Source organism: Peromyscus californicus, unplaced genomic scaffold, assembly GCF_007827085.1.
Source record: "Peromyscus californicus insignis strain IS unplaced genomic scaffold, ASM782708v3 Scaffold_6__1_contigs__length_162567912, whole genome shotgun sequence".
Taxonomy (NCBI): domain Eukaryota; kingdom Metazoa; phylum Chordata; class Mammalia; order Rodentia; family Cricetidae; genus Peromyscus; species Peromyscus californicus.
Genome location: NW_026294584.1, coordinates 122,304,326 through 122,326,569, shown reverse-complemented (window position 1 = coordinate 122,326,569; position 22,244 = coordinate 122,304,326). Strand labels below are relative to the sequence as shown.

General features: G+C 40.1%; 1 protein-coding gene across 2 annotated transcripts in view; it reads right to left on the bottom strand.

The window, feature by feature from the left end:
* The window catches only part of Lrrn1 (leucine rich repeat neuronal 1), a 38,181-nt gene that overhangs the window by 5,697 nt on the left and 10,240 nt on the right, over positions 1-22,244 (bottom strand). Inside the window, exon 2 of one of the 2 annotated variants that reach the window (XM_052720659.1) lies at positions 21,043-21,174. The exons of the other annotated variant lie outside the window; for it this stretch is intronic. The gene's annotated coding sequence lies outside the window, so the exon portion shown is untranslated. The remainder of the gene's footprint in view (positions 1-21,042; positions 21,175-22,244) is intronic. 2 annotated transcript variants of the gene reach the window in all.

The following is a 22,244-nucleotide window of genomic DNA, read 5'->3' as shown; positions in this document are numbered from 1 at the left end:
ATGGGAAGAATGAGCCTGTGACCTTAGCTTACATCGTCGACAAAAATTAACTCAAATTACAAGGAAGGCCTAAGTGTAGCACACAAAATAATAGAATTCCAAGAAAAAAGCAAAGAGGGGAAGTTTCAGTTTTGGGTTTCACAGTTATTCCTTGGACTTGACACCAAAAGGTCTGTTACAAAAGCAAAAATAGACAAGTAGGATGATTTCACACGTACAGCCTTCTGTGCATGAAAGAAATCAACAAAATACAAAGGCAGCCTAAAGAATGGGAGAACACATTCTGAAGTCATCTATTGGAAAAAGGGTTAAACATCAGGATTAGTAAGTCCAACAACTGAACAACAGCAGTAAAAACAAAACAAAACAAAAACATAACCTAACTAAAGCAGTGTTCTTCAAAGAAAATATCCAAAGGATCAACAAGCAATGGTGGGGAAAAACAACAACAACAACAACAACAACAACACCAAAAACACCTTAACATCACTGATCATAAGATACATATAGATTATATTTGAGAGTATATGTTATACATTTTGATATGATATGAGATAACTCATTATCATCATTAGGATGATCTCTGTCAAAAAGTAGAAAATAAGAAGCGGTGTTAAATGTAGAGAAATTGAAAGCCTTATGCATCGGTGAGGATGTATAATCGGATGGTCATTGTAGAAAACAATGGAGGAGGTTATCAACAAAGTGTAAACACAGTGTGAAATTCTCAAGAGTACAATTGGCTTTCAGTATCTCTGGGTTTCACAACACTGACTCAATCTACGTTGGATGGAAAATATTCAGGAAAAGGAAAATGTGTCGGTATTGAAGTACAGCAGCTTGATGTTATTTACATAGAATTACATACTATTTAAACCAAACTGGGTATTATAAGTAATCTAGAGATGGTTTAAAGTACTCCTCACAGGAAGGTATGTATAAAAATTACAGGCAAATATGCCATCCTTTATATTAAACATTTTATGTATATATCTTGATATGTGGGGTGCTGGTATCCTCTGAATCATTCTCCTAAGGATGGTGGATGAATATACATGTAATAGGTTACTGATCATCTTTTGGTTATTCTTATTAACATGACACAAAATTGAGTAATTTGGGAAGAAGAACCCATAACTGAGAAGATGTCTCCATCAGATTCGGCTGTGGGCAACTCTGTGGAGGTATTTTCTTCATTAATAGTTGATATGGAAGGGCCCGCTGTGAGCGGTATCACCCTGGATTGGTGGTCCTGAGAACATAAGAAAGATTGCTGAACGTGAGTCTGCAATACTCGCCCAAGGTCTGTGCTTCAGCACCTGCCTCCAAGGTTCTGCCCTGCTTGAGTTGCTGCTGCCTTGGCTTCTCTTAAGAATGGAATGTGAACAGCAGTCTACTCATCCTTTACTTTACATCTAGTATCCACCTATGAGTGAGTACATACCATGTTTGTCTTTCTGAGTCTGGGTTACCTCACTCAGGATGATTTTTTCTAGATCCATCCATTTGCCTGCAGACCTCATGATGTCATTGTTTTTCTCTGCTGAGTAGTACTCCATTGTTTATATGTACCACATTTTATTTATCCATTCTTCAGTTGAAGGGCATCTAGGTTGTTTCCTCCTAGTAAAGAGGACCCTAAGAAAGACACAGGGATCGCCCAATGACGGAGAAATGGATGAGATCTACATGAGCAAACTGGACGTAAGGGGGGCGGGTAATGAAGGGCAAGTGTTGGAGGAAAGAGAGCTTAGGGGAGCAGGAGATCCCAGCTGGATCAAGAACAACAACAACAACAACAAAAAGAATGGAATGTGATCAGGATATGTAAGCCAAATATGCCCTTTCCTCCCAAACTGCTTTTGGTCATGGTCTTTATCACAGAAACAGAAAGCCAACTAGAACACTCACCATAAAGCCAGCCATAAGGTATAATACAGATAGATGGTTCCTGGAGACATTATGAAGCAAGCCAGTCACAAACAGCCACATACTGTATGATTCCATTCTTAAGAAGTATCTAATCTTGTTAAAATCATAGAACTAGAAAGTAGAAAGATGACTGCTGAGAACCAGGTGAAGGAATTAGTGTGTAAGTGGTACAGTTTCGGTTGTGAATGATGAACTGGCTTGAGTCTGAGTATACTTAGTACAACTGGACTTGGAAACAGGGGAAAGTAAATTTAATGCTATAAAAATGAAAGTATGTGCATTATAATTTGGGCTAACTTATGGTGATATTTTATTTGCGCTGAAATGTGATTTTACTTATATGTTAATAAATAAAGTTGCCTGGGGGTCAGAGCTAATGATAGCGAGCCATTTAGCAGAGGTCTGGCAGTGGCAGCACACGCCCTTAATCCCATCACATGGCAGGCAGAGTCTCTGTGTGTTCAAGGATACAGCCAGCATGGAGACACACGCCTTTAATCCCATTACCAACCACAGAGACCTGGAGGTCTGTATAGACAGGCAGTGACAAGGAAGTCATGTGGTTGGGTTTAGAACCTAGAACCAATGAGAAGGCAGAACAGAAAGGCAGTAAAAAGACGGGTCACACAGGAGAAGATCTCTCTCTCAGGGGAAGGATGGCAGCGACTGGTAAGCTAAAGGCTATTCACTAGTGCTCTGACCTCTTGGGCTTTTAACTCTTTATTTGGTTCTGTGTTTCTTATTTAATAATACTGTTTAGAATTATATCTACAGTAACTTTTATCACACAGATAAATTTACTATCTTCAATTTTGTAAAAATAAAAATGGCTGGTATAGATTAGTTAAAAAAAATAAAACAGCTTTATTCTGGGACTGGCTGGTTATATCTGTCAAATGTGAGAAGAAAGTGTTCTGCTAATTATGAGAATAATGTTCCACAAACAAAATCTGGCAGTTTTAGGAAACAATCACTTAAAGAACAAACTGTAGGCTTAAAGGCTCAGAATTGGCAAGTGACACATTTCAAGAAAGGCCTTAAAACAATTAGACAATTACATTTGATGCTCTTTTTTCACAGTGAGATATGCTTGGGACACTCTGCTCTGAATAGAAAATTCCAAGGGAAATAGAATACACGGCTACCACCCTGATAGAAATGACCCTAACTCTCACCTTCCCTGTCTATTTGTTTTAGTTTTGATGAGACTTAATCTGAGTGTACGCATTAAATTCATCTGGAGTTGGGCAAAAAGAAATACATATTTGCCACAGAGTCATGATTACATATATCCCTGTTGCTGTAAGAAAAGACAAGAAGCCAACAAAGGCCGTGGGACTGCAGAAAGAGTTCTCTTTGAGGAAGAGGGGGAAGTGATCTCTATCCAGACTCTGACTTTTCCATCTTGTAGATGCATTGCCTGATGCAAACTACTTAAGGCCAGTTACATATTCTACTTACAAGAAAATTATTTTAAGTAAATGAAGTAACCTATGTGAAAGTATGTAAGCTAAGGTCTAGGAAACAGTATCATCAGTGGGCTCTTAAAACTTGCTTGAATGTCTGGAATTGTGTTGAGTTATTTCATTCCATTCTCAGCCCAGGAGTGGAAGGTAAAGAATAAGCAAAGCTTGTAAGGCCCTGGGGCATGGAAAGTATCTAGGAGTACCCCTACAATTATTTACCATTTCTATTATATTTTTAACTAGTATTAACTGGAATTAATAGCTAGAAATCTACAGACCAAATAGTGCACCAGAACTAAATGAAAGCCTCATGTAGGCAAACAAAGAAAGTACAAATTGCAAGCTGAGAAGGTAACTTAGTGGAAGAGTGATTGCTTTGTGTACATGGGACATACAAGCTTGATCCCAGCACTGAAAAAAACAACCATAAAAAAAAATCTTTTGAATCTCCAACTTGGAATTATCATCACCCTGGGCAGTCTTGTTACAAAAATAGAGAACTAAATTTGATCCCTCCATGAAGATAAAATGACTTAAGACATCTGCTTTTATATAAATACTTTCTTTGATGGACAGATTGTTATAATATAGAAAAGTTCTGGCAGGCTGGAGAGATGACTCATCAGTTAAGAGCACTTATTGCTCTTCCAGAAGATCCTGGTTTGGTTCCCAGCACCAACATGGTAGGTCAGAATGGCCTGTAACTCTAGTTCCAGGGAATCTAATGCTCTCTCTTGGCCTCTAGTGCTGGTTTTATGTCAACTTGACACAGTCAAAGTCATCTGAGAAGAGGGAATCTCAATTGAGAAAACACCTCCATATAATTGGGCTGTAGGCAGGCAAGCCTGTAGGGCATTTCTTTCTTTCTTTCTTTCTTTCTTTCTTTCTTTCTTTCTTTCTTTCTTTCTTTCTTTCTTTCTTTCTTTCTTTCTTTCTTTCTTTCTTTCTTTCTTTCTCTCTCTCTCTCTCTCTCTCTCTCTCTCTCTCTCTCTCTCTCTCTCTCTCTCTCTTTCTTTCTTTTTTTTAATGTATACAGTACTCTCTCTGTATGGCCAGAAGAGGACACCAGATCTCATTACAGATGGTTGAAAGCCACCATGTAGTTGCTGGGAATTGAACTCAGAACCTTTGGAAGAACAGCCAATGCTCTTAACCACTGAGTCATCTCTCCAGTCCCTGGGCATTTTCTTGGTGATTGGTGTAGGAGGGCCCAGCCCATTGTGGGTTGTGCCATCCCTGAGCTGGTGGTACTGGGTTCTATAAGAGAGCAAATTCAGCAAGCCAGGAGGAGTAAGGCAGTAAGCAGCATCCCTCCGTGTCCTCTGCATCAGCTCCTATGTCCAGGTTCTTGCCCTGTTTGAGTTCCTGCCATGAATTCCCTCTGTGATAGAAATATAAGCAAAACAAATCCTTTCCTTCCCAACTTGCTTTTGGTCATGGTGTTTCATCACAGCAATAGGAACCCGAAGATACCTCTATAGTCACTGAGCATGGACATAGTGAACATATATACATGCAGGCAAAATGCTCATACACATAAAAATTTAAAATCTTAGAAAATGCTCTGAAAATATTACTCATTTTGGCTCTCTCAAGTCTGCAAATCTGGGCTACTGCAATGTAAACTTCTGTATTTTCTTTGGGGAATAACTTCAGTAATGGAGAAGTGGGATTTTGTTCAAATGTAGTGTTTCCTCAGGCCATATAGGGTTAAAAAAGGATTATTATGTATCAATACAAATTCTCCTACTAGCCATTCCCATGGTGGGGCGGGGGGAGGGTAGTACGAACTTGATAACATGAAGTCAGCTTTGTGGACTGACCTTCCAGAAGGATGCCTCCTGGACCGGAAGTCCACACTGACTTCTGCTGCACACGGGAGTGCTTATGTTAACACTCACATGGACTATGAGCTTTTCCAACCAAACAGGAACATCGCTTTAGAATTAGAAGCATGGCTTTGAGAAACACTTGGTTTCAAATTCAGCCCTGTGACCTTGAACAAATCACTGGAACATCCTAAGTCCCAGTTTTCTTTTCTTTTTGAAAATGGAAATCATAAAATCTATTGTGCAAGAGTGGTGAGAACTGAGTTAGAAGATGTAAAGCATCTGATGGTGTGCCTGGCACAGAGCAAGTGCCCAGTAGATATTAGCTATTATTATTTATAGGTTTGATGTCTCATATTGAATCTGAGTCTTTTTTTTTTTGACAATGGTGATAAAAGGAAGCAGTGAGTAGGTGAAATCAGCAGAGGGTGCCCACTGAAGTTCTGAATCTAATGTAGATAGATACTGAAGGTGGAGCCAAAGCCAGAGATGGCAGTGAATCCTTTATGGAAGATCCATTTTACTTCCCTTCAAAAGGAAAGAGGATCTGGCAGGAAGTGCATCTGAACTGCTAATGTGCACAGGCTAGATATTAATTTCTCAGATTTTTTAAATTTGTTTTTTTGACCCTTTCTGACTCTTAGATTTCTCTGTTTAGCCATTTCCCAAAGTAATATTCCTGGTTGACACATTATCCAAGGTAGACCATCCTGTCCTGTGTGATAGTGATCACAGATGTAAAGTCTGAACAGGAGGAAGTGATCTAATGGTCTCCATAATGTATTAGGAAACACTACAGCATATCCCATCTCAAGGAGCTTGCTCAGGCTCTTTTCAATACAGAACTCTCTCCAGAGAGCCCACATTATTCATCAACAGCATGCCTAAGTGGTCCAAACAGCATAGTGAAATACCTGCCAGAGAAAGGATTCATTTTGTCTTCACTTCAAACTTTCAAGGTGACCTTGAACAAGTCATGTAACTAAGTAGGTGGAGAACAGAAGTTCTCATAGCTTCCCAGGCCAGATGGATGCTCAGGATTCATTGGATCTACCCAATTCTCTGATGCTCTGAAAAACTACATTCCCAGATGTTTTCAAGAGAAACAATCGTTCCTTCCTCCCTCTGTCCTCCTTTCCCTTTTTGTTATTAAATTATGATGAAGAGATGGAATTTAATATTCCAAGGTTCTCAAACTAGGAGTTTCTCGGCTTTCCGGGGCCAGGATTGTTAAGGTAGTTGGGTCTAACACAGTAGAAAGCAGTTGAAGAAAGTGTAATCCATCCAAACGTATTTTAGCTGCGCAACCTGAACAAAACTTACCTGCTCTCTGAGGCCTTTTATAGCCTGTGGCTACATCGTAACATCTGAATTATTGACTCACATGATCACTGATATTGCTCAGTTATAGGGAAAAGCTGATAGCTCAATGGTTAGATAGAAATGCCTAGTCATCCATGGTAAACACTGCATGTGTTAAAACCTTCAATTATGAACATTAAGGTTTGAATCTTTGCTCTGGAGAAAACTTCATTAGAGGATTTTAAAAAAAAAGCATTTTGTCCTATTTTTACCTTTTTTTGGGGGGGGGTCAGTTCCTATTTAAAAAAAGCAAATAGTACTTTAGATATTCCCTTGGTGATCAAAATGACCCAGTTAATTGGTAGAGAGACAAAGTAAATCCCAAATGCTTCAATTCAGCATTTCCTAAGCTCATTTTAAATTTCTCTGGTAATTTTTCTGGTTCCCAAAGAAATATATGATTTTCCTTTCCTTCATTTTATTTTTTATGCTATAATTATTATTTAATAGACTCGGAAATTCTCTGGTGTGTTTGAGGGGTATAAATACACTCATGTGCAAAGAGGATGGACACAAGTGATCTTTTGATTCTCTCCCATTCTCCTCCTTTCAGGCCAGGGCAAATTCATCACCCTGCAGGTGCAGCCTGGGCCAACGTCTCTGGGAAAAGCTCAAAGGCGCAGCTGGTCTCCACGCTAAGCATAAAAGCTGGGGGTCACAATTCATTCAGCTCCTAAGAGGAGCTGGGCATGGCCAGCACATTAGTTCTTTCAGGAGTGTTGGCCAGGCATGGTAAACAAGGCAGACCTAGTCTGAGTGGACTAAAGAATTGCCAAAGAAAATTATAAGAAAGAAAAAAAAAAAACCAAAAGAAAAATGAGAAGTCAAAAGTCCATTGCCAGCTGGCAAAAATCCAATCCAAGTGGGTGGCTTGGCATGGTTGAGAAGAGCTGTGGGGATAGAGCAGTAGCCTCAGACTGTGACTGGGCTCCAACTGATCAAAGGCAAGCAGGCTGCTTCCCTGCAAATTCTGGGGAAGCCAAATTGAAGGAAGGCTTCAGAGATGCTCAGGAACATCTTAACAGACCTTTCATTTTTCAGGTTATATATTTGGATAGGAACTCGGACTTCATTCCAAATCTCCAATTTTATAGAATTCCTCTCTCTCTCTGTTTCTTTAAAAAATTAAATTACATTTATTGATCTGGGAGAGATATGCCAAGCTGCATGTATAGATCAAAAGACAATCTATAGATGTTGGTCTGTTCTCAGGGTCTGAAATCAGGTCACCTGCCTCTGGTCATCTTCCACCTCTGAGCAGATGTTGAGGCTGAGCTGAAAGCAGATGATGTAGAAGGATCCCTCTGCTCCAAGACTCTAGGTAAATAATGCTTCTTTCAGATTCTGACCTGTATGGGCAGCCCTTTATGACCTGAGGCATGACTCTTGGCCCTGGCTTCTTAAGAAAAATTGAGTTTAGTTGTTTATTTTTATTTTCCAAGAAAATACAAAAAAGGTTCATATTCCAGCATTACCAATGGCATAAAAGATAAATGACTTCACTTTCCTGGGTCTTGGCTTCCTTCTCTGTTTACAGGACAGTTATAGCTCGCATGGAGTTATGTCTCATATGCATTTTGTGAGATTTAAATGAAAGAACATGTCTTAAGCAGTGTCTGGGATAAAGCAGGCTTCCACAACATAATTTCCTTCGGATTTCCCATCACAGAAAATCTGAGTCATGTGCCGTAACCCCAAGTGTCTACTCTTTCTACAAGGATATTAATGTGTCTCCCAGAAATCATCTGGAACAGCTTCCCTCTTTTTCTACCTAGCAATTGTTTGGCACATTATTTTTCCCTTACAATATTCTAGGAAGGTAGGAACACTGCAAGAACTGACTGATTCATGGGGTTCCAAGCGATCTGTTCAGAAGATACAGTTAGAAAGTGATGGAGGACTGGGAGATGGTGGTGGCGCACACTTTTATCCCAGTTCTCAGGAAGTAGAGGCTGGTGGATCTCTGTGAGTTCAAGGGCAGCTGGAACTAGAGCTAGTTCCAGGACAGCCAAGGTTACACAGAGAAACTCTGTCATGAAGAAACAAATCAAAACAAAAAATCTTAAATCACCTCCCATAGCCATTTGATCATCCCAAAGGACCCCTCCCCCAATACCCAGGTGAATGGGTAAATCCTGAAGTATCCCCAAAACAGACTGGTCTCGTGTGTGTGTGTGTGTGTGTGTGTGTGTGTGTGTGTGTGTGTGTGTGTGTATGTGTGGGCTCTCAAAGTTGTTGAAGACAATGCAGGTTCTTCCCAGATGACTTCATCTCAATAAGCCACAGGGAAGCCTGGGATACTCTTTATTCCTAGAGAGTTGTAGAATATTAAAATTGTAGAGCAAAGTTGTGGTGATATTGTGTTCCCCAAAATATTGTACACCCTAATAAACTTATCTGGGGTCAGAGAACAGAACAGCCTCTAGATATAGAGGCCAGAAAATGGTGGCACATACACCTTTAATCCTAGTATTCCAGAGGCAGAGATCCCTCTGGATCTCTGAGAGTTCTAAGCCACACTGGAAACAGCCAGACATGGTAACTAGAGCCTTTAATCCCAGGAAGTGATGGCAGAAAGCAGAAAGGTATAGAAGGCGTGAGGACCAGGAACTAAAGCTGGTTAAGCTTTTAGGCTTTTAGCAGCAGTCAGCTGAGATTCATTTGGATGAGAACTCAGAAGCTTCTAGTCTGAGGAAACAGGATCAGCTGAGGAACTGGTGAGGTGAGGAAGCTGTGGCTTGTTCTGCTTCTCTGATCTTCCAGCATTCACCCCAATAACTGGCTCCATGTGTATTTTTATTAATAAGACCTTTTAAAATTTGTGCTACACAAAGTCAGTTTAGTTTCCGTTGAAATCAAGCTGGGGATGTGGCAGCCCCCAGAATTTAAATCCACTTTACTATAAAATACAATTATAAGCTGCTGTCTTCTGGGGAGGTCAAAGGAAGCTTGACATCTTCCCACAAATCAAGAGTGCCTCTTGAAAACCCAATCCTCCCTTTCCCAGTTCACTTTCAGAATGCATTTGCAAAAGTGTCATTATTTTGAAGATAATAAATAAGTCATAAAATGTTAATTAAATCTTCACATTTTAGTTATTTAGGATTTCAACTTTGTACTTCAATGGGAAATATCTTTTTTTGCATGTACTATGTTAAAATGCATTATATGATTCTTAGTTGCAAGGTGAGACTGGATAACAGACAAAACACTTCACATTTCTGGTTGTCATGAAAAGTGATGTTCTCAGCAAGTTTCATTCTCTACCCATCTACCAAGCAAAAACAAAACATAAAACCAACAACAGAAGCCAGAGATGGAAATCTGCCCTACCTCCTACACACTTCTTAGTTATTCTGGACAGAAGCTTAGTGAATTTGTGAAAAGACAGTATGGCTCTCTTTGAAGTAGCGAATCATTTTCCCCCTTACAGACACTCTTAAAAAGCCTTTTCTTAACAAACAAACAAAAACAAACAAACAACAAACATCTTTCAGTTTTGGATAGATCTACCTCCCCTCCCCATCCACACATACTTGTGATTGAGAGAAATGTACTCTCTGGTCCACCCTTTTCTTCCAGCCTCTGCTGAAAGCTGGTATCAGTTTCCATCCAGTAAGTCCAGAATGATGGTGCTGACTAAATCTGACTAACTTAATAAGTTAAAAAATTTTCATTGTTTATGATGTCACAGGGCCAGGAAAACTACCTTGCCAGCTTGTGACTGCCCTGCTCCATCAATGCCACCCAATATGACTCTGCCATGACAGAAACATTCTGTTTGTACATATCCCAGCATGGCAGCTCTTGAGTGCCTATTACATACTTGAAGTGTGTCCAGTGGGAACAAGAAATGGAATGTTGATGTTTTATTTTATTTTTGATTGATTTCAATTAGATTTAAATAACCAGATGTGACCAGCAGGTACCACTGAAGACAGGGTGGCTATCACTCTCCAAATCCAGCTGTTCATTAAATTCTTCACTGAATTCTTTTGCCTCACGAGGGTTTGATGAAGTACATCCAGATGGGATCTGGAGATACATATGTATTTGTAAAAAGTGCCACAGAGGGCTGGCATGTGGACCAGGTTTAGATATTTCAACCTTCTTCTGTCTTGGTTTGGCTCTATTCAGACACCACTCATAGGCTCAGAGGGTCTCACAGGCTGTTGGCTGGATCCTGCTGTCTGCAAAGACATAGCTAGAACCATGTTCATACAGTGATTGAGAGGTCCAAGGTTATGTTTATTCATCACAGTACACTCTGTTCTTACAGAGTGACCAGCCTACTAATGTTCAATATATATGAGCTCAAACAAACAAGGGGGTCACAAAATACATTTAGATAGTCTTCCATTGGTTAGACTTTCCTCTCTTACACCACAAAGAACAAAGGCTCAATGAGATAGGTATATTGTCAGTAGAAGCATATAGAAGATCAACAGGAAAGCCAAGGCATTCCTAAGTGGAAATAGTATTATTATATTACCCTCAAGGTACTCATATTTACACTCACAGAGTAGGGATTTGCCACCCCTCATCTGGGGAACATCTGTGTTCAGGAAATGGTGACTGATACACAGACCACAACTGATCGATGTACAGAGAGATACTGTGCAGTTATCAGCCCTAAATGGAACATCTGTATCATACGCTCTTCTCCCAAGGCTTAGGGATGATTTGTGGGAAAGAGGGTGGGAAGACTGTAAGAGCCAGAGGTGGTGGATGATTTCAAGGAAACAGTGTCCTCTGGACATCAAACACTGCAACTCTACATAGGAACTCAATGGTGGCTGTAACCACACGTACAATACCTGCACGAGATCAAGCCAGACAAAAACCCAGCTTCAGCCGGGCGGTGGTGGCGCACGCCTTTAATCCCAGCACTCGGGAGGCAGAGCCAGGCGGATCTCTGTGAGTTCGAGGCCAGCCTAGGCTACCAAGTGAGTCCCAGGAAAGGCGCAAAGCTACACAGAGAAACCCTGTCTCGAAAAACCAAAAAAAAAAAAAAAAAAAAAAAAAAAAAAAAAAAAAAAAAACCCAGCTTCAAGTGGGAGAGGCTCCTTATGTCGCCCCTCTACGCTGAGGAGCTATTGTATTGACAGTTGGTGGCTGCCAGGTGAGGGAGTCGGTTTTCTTCAGGGATGTGGGTCCTGAGAGCCTCTCCATGCTCCAGTAGATGGCCCTGTATCCATGCACACACTGGCAGGACCATGGACTCAAGGGGCTTTAAGACAAAACACAGGAAACTGAGCAGGAGTAGTGGTGGGGGACTGAAGGGAGGGGAAATTAAGGGAGGGAACAGGGGCAGACTTGATCAAAATACATTATATGGATGCATGAAATTCTTTAAAAAAATAAGTTCACAATTTGAATTAGAAGGAAATTGAAAATCCTAAGGAAAGAATTCCCTTGCCAGTCTCTTGGGATGATGAGGAAAGCATTAAGTCTTCATTATAACTCAGGTGTTCACAAGTCAAGAACTGGTGGCCACCATTGTTCTTTCTACTGGTATATTTGAAAATAATATAAAATATCCCTAAAAAAACCTGTGGAGCCACATACTGTATGTCATGAGTCAGCATATTTCCTAAAGGGAAGGCTTCACACACACATACACACAAGTTAGCCGGGCGGTGGTGGCGCACGCCTTTAATCCCAGCACTCGGGAGGCAGAGCCAGGCAGATCTCTGTGAGTTCGAGGCCAGCCTGGGCTACCAAGTGAGTCCCAGGAAAGGCGCAAAGCTACACAGAGAAACCCTGTCTCGAAAAACCAAAAAAAAAAAAAAAAAAAAAGTTCATATTGTCATGAGGAAGATAGAAATTGCTTTGGGGAACTCTGGAAATTATCTCTTTATTTCCCAATAGCAAAATAAAATAAAATAAGGAGTTTCTGGAAAATATGATACCCGAGAGGGCAGCTCTTCAGAATGAAACTGAGTATAGACTTGGGCCAACAGATTGAGATCCAGACCTGACTCTGTACATGTGTTGTTTCCCTACTCTCCCTTTGGGTACCGGTAGCAGTGTCCTTTCCCAGTGGGTTGTGAAAGGATGCAGTGCGTTCACATGTGTAGAATGTCCAGATCCGACATGCACCATGACTAGACTTGTTCTAGATGAAACTGTGTGCTTCTTAAGAAAGAGGTGAAGTAGGAATCTCAAGATCTTAGATGGTGACTGGTTTTTGCTTATCAGATTACAGATGTAATTAGTTAAGGAAAGCTGGGACTGAAATGGGATGGACTACATACAAACCCAATACAACTTTAAAAATAATGTTTTTACATTTAGTGTATGTGTGTGAGAGAATACACACACACACACACACACACACACACACACACACACACACACACACACACACACACACACACATTAGTATAGGTCTACGACAACTTGTGGAGTCAATTCTCTCCTTCTACTGTGTGAGTCCTGGGGACTGAGTGCAGATTGGTTAGGTTTGGTAGCAAGCACATTTACCTGCTGAGCCCATGGTGGTTTTAAAGGATGGAGAAAATGATGAGAAACATCAGGGACAGTACCATGTTAACAAGGAGGATCTGCAAGCTGGGAAGGAGCAAGCTAGCCCGAGCCTGCTGATGCACGAATAACTTCTTCTTGGACTCTCATCTCTAGAACTGTGAAACAATAAATTCTATTGTTTTAATCCACCCAGTTTATGGTACTTTGATATAGTAGCCTTAGGGAACCAACAATGTGGGTGGTTTTAATACACATAATAATTACTTTGAGGCCATGTAAATTACTTCTCTATGATACTCATTTTATTAATACTTAAGGCACTGACTGTCCTTACATGCCTCCTCCCCACCACACTCCCAATACACACTATGGATTAGGAAAGGAATCCGTGTTCTGCACTGTCTCAAGTTCTCATGGGTGGAGATAAGGAAACCCAGTTCTTCATTTTGAGTACTTCAGAAAACTCAATGATCTCTGCCCCTTCATTTCTAAGGATCTCACAGCCTACACCAGTAATTATTCATGAACCATCTCAGTTCTATGCCCAGACCACTTTTTTTCCCAACATTTAGGAAGCCACGTACAAGACATAGCTTGGGAAACTCTTAAATCAGGACCAAGAAAAGAAATTTTATTTCTTCCTGGCTACATCACTTGTACAATTAAGCCCCTCCTCGCCTCTTTTGAAAAAGTAGGATATTTGCATATCTTGAATTAAAGACGTAATTTAACATTATTGAATTGAGAAACTGACAGGGAACTAAACAAAACAGAACTGCAACCAATAATGGGGCTATTTTTATTGCTGCTTTTAGCAAGAACAGTGATATAAAAACTCTCATGAAACCAATTAATTTTAGTTTTTACAGATTATTTTTAATTCTCTTCTTGTAATATGTCTACATGAAATAATTGCTTTCTAATTAGTAGCCTGAGTAAATGTTAAATAAATGCTACTACACCTTTAGTTTGGTAACATTAATTCAGGTTCGTTACTTTAAGTACCTCACAGAATATTGCTTAGTAGTTTTATTTCGGACACAGACACAGCTTTTGCTGTGTTAAATAAATGTGACAATGAGGCTGATTGCTACAATAGCTTCGAACACTATATATAGAAGCACCTATGAAAATACAAGATTTACCACTGACGATTCAGAAAACGCCATGTGTAGACTGCTGATGCCAAGCTACAGATTCCGAATGTTCACCAAGCTGAGCACCTCCATTCGATTCTATCAGATTTGATTTCACTCCAAGGCAGGATTAAAGATTTGCCTTTAGTAGTAAAAACCCTCTCTCTTCACCAAAACATACCAAACAGTCTATTTACTTTGGACATTTATTGCATTTTTTCCCTTTGCTTCACTAGAGTTCTGTACTGTCTCCTATCATTTTAACTTTAAAAAAATGACATATCAATAAGATAAGAGCTTATATCTCTGGTGTAGTGTCATTCTCTAAAGAGTCTGGAAATTTGAAAATTTCCAAATTTTAAGAAAATGTCAAGGATGTATCTCTTTGACATGAAAGTGTTCCTTTAAAAATCTGAAGAGAGTGCCTGGGGCTGTAGCTGAGTTGGTATAGTTGGTAGATCTCTTGCTTTGCACTTATGAAACCCCAGACTCCATGCCCGGCACTGCATAACCAGGTGTACTGATGCATACCTGTAATGCCAGCACTAGGGAGGTGAAGGCAGGAAAATTAGAAATTCGCCATCGGCTACAAAATGAGCTCAAAGCCAGCCTGCGATACATTAGACCTTATTTCTCAATAAACAGATGAATAAATCAAAGACAAATGTATGAAAGAATATGCATCTCTGGCATAAACTCTCCCATTGCTCAAGGTTAAATACAGCAGTGTTCAGGTGAATGTCAGCAGTTGTCCTTTGGCTTGAGAGGAAGCGAGCACACAGAGTTGTACATGATAAAGCAGCAAAACAAAGCCAGCTGTCCCCAAACTCTTAAAATAAACTTGGTTTCCAATGCCTCTTCGAAGCTATTTTTATATAACTAGTCTAATAGGATGTCAAGATCTGTGTGACTATATCACTTTGAGAGAATAAAGAAAACAATATGCCTATACTCTGAGGAAGAGTGTTTCCCAATGGCCAAAGCCAGAAGACAGGGCCAAAAAGATGGAAGGGGGGTGGTATGCATCTGCCACACTGGGACTGAATAACTTCCAGGAGTTTTCACCTTGCTATATGTCAGATATAGACTCCTCCAGAATCCTGAGGCAATTCCCATAATCTCAAGTTTATTATCTATCTGTTTCTCTATGAATCAATCAATCAATCAGTCATCTATTTGCCCATCTATTCTATTGGTTCTGTTTCTTTGCAGAGCCCTGATTCTTTCTATGAATGTATGTATGTATGTAAGTATCATCCATCTGTCTGTCTATCTATCTATCTATCTATCTATCTATCTATCTATCTATCTATCTATCTATCTTCAATCATCTGTCTATCATCTGTCATTTAAATACCTACCTAGCAAATATCTGCCTATCTTCCTCTCAGTTCTTTCTTTTTGTTGTTGTTGGTTTTTCAATATAGGGTTTCTCTGTGTAGCTTTGCACCTTTCCTGGAACTCGCTTGGTAGACCAGGCTGGCCTCGAACTCACAGAGATCCACCTGCCTCTGCCTCCAGAGTGCTGGGATTAAAAGCACGTACCACCACCGCCCGGTTCAGTTCTGTTATTTATTTATTTATTTATTTATTTATTTATTTATTTATTTATTTATTTATTTATTTATTTATCTATCTGAGAACTCTTACTAGTCCAAGTGTCCGAATCCCCATAACAAATGGGGCAAAGGTTGGCTTTAAGGTCACGTTTGTTAGCTTTTGAATTATTGGTCTTTTATGTAATAGCACTAACCTCAACTGTCTAACTGGATCCCAGTGAGCACTGGGATGGATACCCTGCCATTTTCACTTAGCTACATACAAGAAAACTAACGTGTAGCATAAAATCTAGAAAAATGATAGGCTTGGGAAATTTACAAATTTCAATTTCTGGTTAGCTCAAGGTTTCCTAAAAAGCTTGTAGTTTCAAACCTTGAGTTTTTATTGTTTCCCTTTTATAAGTTTATTTTTAACATAATTTTCTTCAAAACACTGATGATGAATTGATATTGAATATTTTTTTAATCTAGAACCCTTGTAATTAACTTATTTTCTTACAAATTTCCCTTTTTCTCCTAAAAGTAGACTTAGGTGTATATGTGTGTGGAAGGGTTATTTAGTTAATTAGAATTTCTGTTAATCAGGTTTTTAAATTGTTTTTGGCAATTACAATTAGATGAAAACTGCTTTCATGAATTTGAAATAATTTCTTATTATAGCATCTCCTTGATACAGATGTGTCCCCTATCTTTATATGCATTTGAAACTAATGGTCCAGTACTCAAAAATGCTAATCGCATGGATGACCCGGGCACCATAAACCCACCAGAGCACTTTAGTGGCTGCTCCTTCATTATGCAGCTTAGGTCTTGTCTAATCAGAGGGTGCAAGGGAACAGCTGAAAGCATTAACATGCCCACAGGCATTATAAATCATGCTTTCCATGCATTCTCCTCAATTCGTGAGTTTTATTAAGTTGCAAGTAAAAAGAATAATCATCCTTGAATATCCACAGTATAATTTATAACCATTAAACTATAAAGTAACCCAATGTTATTAGAAGATCATCTTTATTACATGCTTAGCCCCTAGTTTTCTAATAGAAATTACAGTTAAAATTTTGAACTATAAAAATAAAAGTCATTTTCATAATGATGCAAAACTAAACTTATCTCTTAAATAAAAGGGTACTTTCTTAATAAGACACCATTCTGACTAATACAGACTATCCTATCCCCCTTATTCTGTTATTCTCAACATGCACTTGACCCTCTTCTTCTGAACCAACCATGTCATCTCATAAGAGTCTGAGGATCTTGCTATTGCTGAAAAAGAAACACAGTAAAATCACTGTTCCTCAGTGGGTTTGGGTAAAACCAGAAATCAGTAATAAAACCAGGTACAACTCCAAGAAGAGACATTGGAGAGGAATCTTGAAGAGCCTGCAAGAAACTGTGCATGAAACCACACACATTCATGCTATGTCTGACCTCCCTCCCTCCCTCTCTCCCTTCATTTCTCCCTCCCTCTTTTTCCTCCCTTGCTCCCTTTCTTTTAAACAGTAACACATTGTAATCGGGACAGTTGGACATGTTTTAATTATAAAAATTCATTCTCTTTGTGTTTATACTCTGCACCAGTAAATGAGTTAAGTAATAAAAACGTGAGACATTTTCTTTAAAACAAACAAAACAATCTGCATTATCATCTATCTGATACAATATAGGATAACTATGCACCTTACAAGTTTTCTGTGGGATTTGAGATTTAAGGACAAATTAAACTATGGGATATTCTAATAATTCAAATGGTTATAACAATGAAGGAATATACACATGTATATGTGTATATGTATACATATATGTATATGCTCTCTGGTACTGGGGATTGAGCATGAGACCTTGTACATGATATATAAGTGCTTTGCCACTGACCTGTATTCTAAGTTTTTTTTTTTTAATGTTTTCAGACATAATTTGCCTAAGCTTGTCTTGAACTCATTCTGTAACCCAGGCTGGCCTTGAACCTGTAATCTTCTTGCCTTAGCTTCCTAAGTGCCTGGATTACAAGCCTGCATTACCATGCCTGACTGAGGAAATATTTAATATTACATAAAATTGTATTTAAATTTAGATAACAACAACCAACAGGGTTTTAAAACAAAATCAGAAAAACATTTCTCCAAGAAAGTGACCAGCGTTAGGTTCCAACATGATGGCCCTAAAATGCAAACATACAGCTTTGTGTCTTTTAAGTCTCAAAAACCTAAAGAGAGCACCCATGTTAGCATAGTATTTGGGGCTGATAAATATTACCAGCAACACAAGCTAGTAATTGGGTGTTCCATACATTCCAAATGCACAGGCATAATAGAAAGGAATGAAAATAACTTACTGAGCAATACTTCTGGGGCATTCAGAGGAGAGGAGGGCGCAGCAGTGTTCCTCATAGAAGGGGAGATGTTTGCAAAGTAGTGGTATTTGGAGCTAATCGTGAATGCTTCTTTCCAAATCTAGTCCACAGACGTATCAGTGGCCTAATAGCCTACAAATTGGGGCTTTTAAAAAGAGACAGCTGCTCACCACTGAATAACACTACTGGTTAAAGTCCAAAGCAGACACCTGGAGCAAGTGTGTGGACCAGGAACTACTTCTTTTGAATGGGATTTAGGTTGTGCCGTGAGAGGAATGGAAATCCAGACAGGGAAGTGTGTACAGCACTTTGATGATTTTGCTAAGGCATTTTCACTTATTTCTGATGGGGGAGACCGTGGAATTATTTCTCTAATAAGGATCAATCTACCAGCCATGTGCAAGGTAGAAGGGAAGGAGGAGGGATAAATGAAAATCCTTGGGAAGTGGTTAACAAGCCTCTGTAACAAGCTAAATGAAAATGTAAGGAGTCCTGGCATGAGGGTGGTGGTGAGAGTCAAAAAAGGACCACATTTAAGGGAAATTGTGGATGACAACTCCAGAGGCATCTCTTAGGCACTACAGCTAACTAGATGTGAAAAAGGAAGGAGTTAGGAAACATGGACTTCACCTGTGATGACATGGTTCCCAGGCTAGCAGAGAGCTAGGCAAGAGCACTCCGGAAGTGAAATGGGTTTCCCCTCCGGCAACAGAATGTGGGGAATGGAAGTCTGGTTTCTTCTGTTCCATGCCCCTCCCTGCTGGGCCAGCTCACAGAGGCTTCATTCTTATGCAGCAAGTAAACTTTGTCACATAGATGTAGTTAATTCCTGATGCTAGACACTGCTATTTCCTCTCACCAGCAGACATTTGAGTGTAGACAACCAGCATTTTGGAGTGACATTATGTTGAGAATGAAATATGGAAGATTATGTCATTAAGATCTAGTGGGACCCTTCTTATGATCCAAGGGGCAAAGAGAGAAAAGCAGATGAGTGGCAAAAGGCTCCCACAGTATGAAAGATAACTGAACATTGCTTAAAAATAACTGAGGAGGAGGAGGAGGAGGATGGGGTGATAACCCAGGCAGCAAAGTGCTTGACTTGTAAGCACAAGGTCTAGAGTTTGATTCACCAAGATTAAGGAGTTTTGTTTTTGAAAAGCCAGGCATGGTTGGTGGTTATTTGTAATCCCAGCACTGGGGAGGCAGGGATAGGTGGATCCCTAGGACTCCCTGGTCAACCAACCTTCCTAATCTGGTGAGTTGCAGGTTCTATCTAAAACACTGAAGTGGGCAAGCTTAAGAGAGGACAGCTGAGGTTGTCCTGTGGCCTCAGCATGTATCCACACATGCACACCCAAGCGCATAGACAGCTTCCTCCTAATTCTTGTTTCTATATATTCATGAACATGTACACACACACACACACACACACACACACACACACACACCTCCTACGATAACTCTACCTGGTGACGTTTTCTGATTGTAGTTATAAGTAGATACAATAGTGAACCACAGTTGCACTATAAACCTCAGAGACAGAGATCAGACAGGAGAGCAGATCTTGCCACTGAGGAGAAATCACCAAGGACCACTTTTCAGTCATTAGTGCTCTGGGGAAGGTACTCAGCATGTAATCTCACAGAGGACCGTGCAGACTCACCATCAGGCTCCATTCTCCTAGTAATGAAAGATGAAGCCAAGTGTGATTTACATAAGTGGAGGTCATGGACAACAATGATATCTCATCCATGAGCCACGTGAATAGAGTATTTTGAGATACCTCCAAATTAGTGTTAAGAAATTGTGCTCCATGGGCAACATAGGTGATGGCTTGTCAGTTAACTCTTGTGACACTCAGCTATAATAAAAGGAAAATGCATTAGAAGGGGCAAGGAGGCAATGAAAATAAGTCAAAAGAAGAAAGCTAACTTATAAGACACCGATATTTTGACTCTCATTTTTCTTTCTATTCTTTCTTTCATTTGGTTTTCCAATAATCAAGATTCAGGTAACTTATTTGAGACACATAATACAGGAGAGATTTTTTTCCTCTGGGTGTGATCTTTATTCTTGGATCTGGGCATATGCCATATCAAACACGTCAGACACATGCCACACAGCCAGCCAGGACTCCATGCTATCCTCTTAGTGAACAATTGAAGCTTTCTGCTCTGTCTACACACAATTCATTTCTTTCTTTCTTTTTTTTATTTTGTTTATGGCACATGCATATGTGTATACCTCTTCACAGATGTGCATACTCATGCATGCACACTGGAGACCAGAGGCTGATGTTAAGTATCTCCTCTGTCTACCTTTTTGCTTTTGAGACAGGATCTCCAACTGAACCTGGAGTTCATCAATTCAGCTAGCGGGGAAAGCCACAGGATACACCTATCTCTGTTTCCTAGTGCAAGGGTTACAGGTGTGCACAGCTGTCCCATGCCTGGCTTTTACATGGGTTCTAGGGATCTGAACTCAGGTCCTCAGGCTTGTGCTGCCACCTCCTGAGCCCTATCTTCTTGTTAAGTACCTCAAACCCTTCTTATTCATCTCCTCACACTGGCTCTGCCTTCTCTGTTCTTAGGTCACACTAGGATTTCTCCTGTCCCTCCAGCCCACCAAGCTCCTCGCACCTCTGGGCTTTCACTTGCAAATCTCACCCTGCTCCACACCCTTTGCCTGCCTAACTCTTGCTTGTCTTCCAGATTTTTGTTGAGATGTCGCCTCTTTGAAGAGGTCTTCTCTTAGGTATCTCCAGGCCATATTCTTTGGGCCGCATGATCACGAGACTTAGGAATACAGCCATGATTTCATATTTATTTGGGTGATGACTGGATTATTGCTTTTCCCTCCCAGCAGCCAACAAGCTCCACGCAGGAAGGCCCACAGCAGCAACCCTTTGCTCACCACTGTATTCCCAGTTTATGGGAGAAAAAGAATCTGCTCACAAACGGTACTGTCACTGTTCGCCAGATGACTGAACGGCAGACTGTCGTGCTCTGAGAACTGTGCCAAGTTCTTTCCCATATATACTCCTATCTGCAGATGAGAGAGGGTGGGGAGAAAAAAGCAGTCTTTTATAACCAACCAAGACTGCACAGCCAGTATGTCTTACAGTGGAGAGTCAAACCTAAATGCATCTGGCCTCATCTTCTGCTTTCTCTGATTTGTTCGAGAGTATCTACGCTTCATTATTTTGCCTTGCTTCCACTCACTATATCTCTCCACTGAAAGTTCATTTGGGATGGGCATAATGCCGGGTAATTTTATATACCCCTCACATCTCCCTTCTAAGAGAACTTTATATCCTGTGTGCATGTACTGAACACTTGGATTAATAACATTATTCAGTAATAATATCATGAAAGCTTCCTCACATTGAGTTCTATGTTCTATAACAACCCCTCCGAGAGAGACACTAACATCTGAGTATAATGCATGCATACGAAGGACTCATCTTCTACCCAAGTACAGAGGAAACAGCTAAACATTGTTTCAAAGATGCAGTATTGGCAAAATGAAATAGACATGATATGGAAATCTCTTCTCCTACTCACTGAATATTTGCTGAGTGCATTTTCCCTATGCCAAGTGCTTTTATGGGTGCCAGGGACCAGAGACTAAGTTGTAGGCTTTTCCCTTATTGAGCTGTGTGGTTGCGATGGCATTACAGTGATATAAATAAATAATCTTAAATTAAGACAGCATGTTCTATACTTGAGGTGAGGACGAGAAGGAGACTTGAGAAAAGGAAGGGCAGCATGAGGAAAACACGGCTAAGGGTTCTTGTTCTCCCATATTTACTAACTGACACAAACTGGGCAAGCTCCTTGTCTCAGGGCTTTTTCCACACACACCCACAATACTTAACTCTCAGGGTTGCTACACACTCCTCTCAACACACTTAGAAAATCATATTCATTAGTTTCCAAAGGTAGCTAGGTGACCATCTGGGAGTAAGAACAGAGCTAAGAGTATGAATTTTACTGGTGACTAGTAAACTCATCTACTGTCAAACAGCACTTTTTTTTAATTAAGAAATTTTTTATTCATTTTACATACCAATCACAGATCCCCCTTTCTTTCCTCCTCCTGCCGGCCCCCAGCCT